Source organism: Parus major, chromosome 17 (assembly GCF_001522545.3).
Source record: "Parus major isolate Abel chromosome 17, Parus_major1.1, whole genome shotgun sequence".
NCBI classification, from domain to species: domain Eukaryota; kingdom Metazoa; phylum Chordata; class Aves; order Passeriformes; family Paridae; genus Parus; species Parus major.
This window is the reverse complement of record NC_031785.1, coordinates 8,461,387-8,465,810: the sequence shown is the minus strand read 5'-3', so window position 1 is coordinate 8,465,810 and position 4,424 is coordinate 8,461,387. Positions and strand designations below refer to the sequence as shown.

At 52.5% G+C, this 4,424-nt stretch overlaps 1 long non-coding RNA gene across 1 annotated transcript; it reads left to right on the top strand.

Moving 5' to 3' along the window:
- Positions 1-11: 11 nt before the first annotated feature.
- Positions 12-4,418, top strand: LOC107211956. The gene is made up of 3 exons (XR_001524345.3): positions 12-1,781; positions 2,449-2,544; positions 3,391-4,418. It is a non-coding gene; the product is annotated as an uncharacterized LOC107211956 (long non-coding RNA).
- The last annotated feature ends 6 nt before the right edge of the window (positions 4,419-4,424 follow it).

The following is a 4,424-nucleotide window of genomic DNA, read 5'->3' as shown; positions in this document are numbered from 1 at the left end:
GATCTTGGGGGTCCATTCTAGCTCAGGGTTTGCCATGCTCAGCTCCATAGCAGCAGCTGCCTGCCCTGCATCACACACGAGGCACGGATCTTTCCACACACCAAGGGAAAAAACATCCTTTTGAACATTTTTTCCCTCAGGCCTTGTCTCAGAGGGGTGGATGACTGGGAAAATGTGTATCCCTGAGGGTTGGTGACACTTCCCTGGGTGCTCTCAGTGATCCAGGCACGCGCTGTACAAGAGCTGCAGTGCAGTCACCGCTCAAACAGAGCAGCCACACACTCAGTGACACACTGGGGCTTCAGTGCAGGCCGGGTTTATGTGTGTTACAGCTCCTTATCAATGGGAAACGGGTGATAAAGGCATCCCTGGGTGTGTGACAGCCTTATCACCGTGCAGGGAGCAGCGCTGACACAGCCGTGCCCTGCGGTGTCACACGGATCGGGACACGCTGATAAAGCTGCTCTGGGAAAAGCCCTTCCCTGACTGAGCTCCAGGGCTTGTCTGCAGGAGCTGCGTTTGCAGAAAATCGTGGAATCATCTTAAAATCATGGAGTGCCCCATCCCTGGAAGTGTCCAAGGCCAGGTCTGAGCAAGCTGGTGTAGTGGAAGGTGTCCCTGCCCATGGCAGGGAGTGGGATGAGATGGTTTTTAAGGTCATTTCCAACCCCCAAGAAAGTATAACACAAAAGGAGAATGTCTTTTTATTAGGTACAACTGCTGGGGTGGACTCCAAACATGGAAAAGCCTTTGGTCTGGAGTGTCTGCCACATCTCTGGGCCTTCAGGAGATGACCCTGGTCCTGCTTGGGCTGATCACATTCCCATTTCCACCACCCTGAGCCTTTAGGACTGACAGGAGCCAGGACAGCAACCGGTGCTGGTGACAACCCCAGGGAGCTGTGGGGACCTTGGGCAGCCCTGCTCCCATCCCAGGCAGGCCTGGATGAATCCTCAGTGCCCTGTCAGCAAGAAGAGGACTCAGCACACGTGCATCAGCCAAGTGACAAAAACAGTCACCTCCTTCTCCCAGCTGTGGGCAAAGGCAGGGCACAGGGAGCCAGACGTGCTTTGTGCTCTCAGAGGAAGTTGGTGATGAAAGCAGGAGCTCGGGCCTGGCCCACAATGAGCTGCAGGATTTTCAGGCATCTCTTCTTTTCAACTTTCCAGTCATTTCTGGGTGTTTGAGTGGTTTCTGCTTGATATGGCAGCACTTGGGGATGGGGAAAAGCCCACAATAGGATTATTTATTATTTATTATTAGTGTGGGCTCACAGTGGTGTGAGAGGAACATCCATCAAGGCCCCAGATGTGCTCAACAGCTGGCAGCTCACTCAGACTGTGGCAGGGGAACCTCCCCAGAGTGTCCTGGAGGGTCCCAGGCAAGGCCCATGTAGCGGTTTGGGGTCAGTGCCAAGGATGGGCTGGGATGTCTGACAAGCCCTGGCATTCCTGCCTGCTCCAGAGGGACTCAGGTGTCACAGAGGTGCAGAAGAGACAAATCCATTGGCAGTTGTTGCAGGGCCTGTGGGTGTCTCTCTGACCAGGTGGATCTTTGGGAAAGGATAAATGCTAAGAGTTGTTAAGGACAGCCAGGAAACAAAACCTCTTTACAAAAAAGAGCCAGCACAGAGGGCTTTGATTGTTCTGCAGAGTTTTGGGCTCTACCCCGTGTCCCCTCTGACTGCTGTCCCCTTCTGCAGGAGCAGCTGGTGATGAAGCACAGACCCAGAGGTGCCTCCCAGAGCCTGGGAGAGCAGGGAAACCAGCAGGAGGGACAAAGTGAGTAATTGTGCCAGCAGCTGCTGCCTGAGTCAGCAGTCAGTCATTTCTGGCCCCCGGGCTGTGAAAAGCCCTTTCTCATGTGGTTGGTGTGAAGGTCACACCGGAGCGAGGTGCTGGGAAGCGCTCCCGACCTCAGCACAACAATCGAAGCAAATTCAAGTTGGTTGAATTTCCCTTCCACCCAATATTCTGTTTCCTGATTGAGCTTTGTCCCCTGTACCTGAACTTGTCACCTGAGTGAGCAGGAGCTGGGGGACTTCTGCCAGGACCGCAGAGCTGTGGGTGATGCTCTAAACCATTGCTGTCTGCTTTTATTTCAGCCCAAAAGATGTTTGTAAATGTGTGTCTGACTGAATGGAAAGATGGGGTGGATTCTTTTTATTGTTATTGTTATTGCTTAATATTTCCATGCATTTTCTGAGATGATTTAAGGGGTGGCTGCTGAAGTCATTTACGGTAACTCCGTAACTGAGTAAGTGGAGTCAGGGTCAGAAACTCAAGGTCCCAAGTCTTGTTTGGATGCATAAATGAAGTGTCCTTGAGGTTTATTTTTTTTTTTTTTTTGTCCTCCCTGGCTCAGATCTGTTTAGAAAAATGAGCAAAGGTTGGAGAAACTTCAGGATCTGCACATCAATCTCACCTTATCCACTCTTTTCTTTCCCAGTGATCTGCACATCCTGTCCCAAGGGAATGCTCAGCTCCTCGTTCTCCCTGTCACAGACACTGTAAGATATTGGAGAATCTTTTTTAGTTATTTAAGGTATGGAATATAATTACAGTTGCTAGACATTGCAAGGGATTTAAATTATCAATTCTCATGAAATCTCACCAGTGGGGAGCCTTATCTCCTTCCAGCCTGTGACAACACAGCCCACAGAGCCTTGTTCCTGTTTAGCGGAAGGAATTCACCTGTCACCTCACTGCCTCAGCTCTCACCCTCCTGTCACACAGTGCAGAGCAATAACCTCTCACTGAAATGCTCATTAGAGAGTGAAAACCCAATCCTGCTCAGGCACATCGCTCCTGAGCGTGAGGGAACGGCTGGAGCTGGGCCAGGCCAGGCTCAGGCTGCAGATCAGGGCAAGGTTCTTCCCCCAGAGGCTGCTGGCACTGCCCAGGCTCCCCAGGGAATGGGCACGGCCCCGAGGCTGCCAGAGCTCCAGGGATGCCCAGGGTGGGATGTTGGGGGGTCTGGGCAGGGCTGGGTGATCCTGGGGGTCCCTCCCAGCTCAGGATATTCTGTGACCTGCTGCAGCAAAATGTCCCCATGCTGTGGGCTTTGTCCCTGCCACAAGCTCAGCTGGGGGGTGATGCTGGGATGGACATTCAGGTGCAGAAAAATCCCCCCTGTGTGGGAGTTCACTGTACTGGAACGGGAAATACCCAGAAAAGGGGTGTCCAGCTGGTGTCTTGGCTGTATCCCATATTCCTGTCTCCTAGCACCTCATTGGGATGGTCAGGAATTCCGTGGACAGCTCACCCTGTCACAGCTGCAGCTGTAACCCTGCTGGGCTGGAAGCACAAGCCATTTATCCATCAGGTTGATCAATGCTGCTTCTCACCCTTGGTGAAATAACAAATTGTCTTCCCCACTCTTCACTTCCAGGAGGAATGCATCATCTACAGGCCAACAAAACAAAAATTAGATGCCAATTTTGTAAAAGATGGGCAAGAGCAGGGCTGTAAGACCTTCAAACCTCCTTAAGGCGCACCCAGGCCCTGCCTAAACACAAAGACCTTACAGGAGTGGGATTGAGCTGGGTCTTGCCCCAGTTCCCTCCAGCTAAAAGCTGCCTTGCAGACACCTTGGTGCTGAGCAGGAGAAGGTGGGGTGGATTTTGGGGAGCTGCTGGTGGTGAAGGGAGCAGTGCTGGGCTGCCTCACCCACCGCTGGTTTCCGTTTCCCTGCTCTGGCTGTGACTGGAAGTTGCAGCGCTGAAAAACAACATGGTAAAGGCCCATCCTCACCCCATTAACTCTGCTGAGACAAGTGTGGTTGCAGCAGAAGTGAGCCTGGCACAAGGGCTTTCTTTTATTTTTAGCCTGACTGGAAGGAGAGAGAATAGAAGTTTTGTCATTGAGCAATTTCCGGCCTGGTTTTGCAAACTCCAGAAGATTCTGGTGCTCAGGTAACCGCGCAAGGCGCTCAGAGCTTTGCACCTCTTCATCACTTCCCATCGCCTCTGCCAACCTTTAGCCACAGCAAACGGAGCTGGAAGGGTGAACATTTGGGATGGAGGAGGCTGGAATGAGAAGAATGGATTTCCTGCAGCATCCCTGATGGAGATGCAGGGACAGCCTGGGATCAGGAGGGTGTTGGCACTCGGGGAGGGGCGGGTGTGAAATGCCAGCTGGAAAAACCTGCTGTGGGCACAGCAAACTGGAGCCCTGCCGGTGAGCACCAGGCTGTGGCTTGGCAGTGGAGCTGACACACTGAGAAATCATCTTCCCAGTTACGTCAGAGCCAGGAAACTCTCTCAGCGAGAGAAATGTCCTTTCCATTACAAGATGCACCCACTCAGAACTCATCCAAATGGCCGTGCAAATATCCCTGAGGGAAGGTTTAGTTTGGGAGCAGAGCTGTGGGTGGTGAAATGTCACTGGGAGGTTTGGAGACAGCAGCGAGGATGCTGTGGGGTT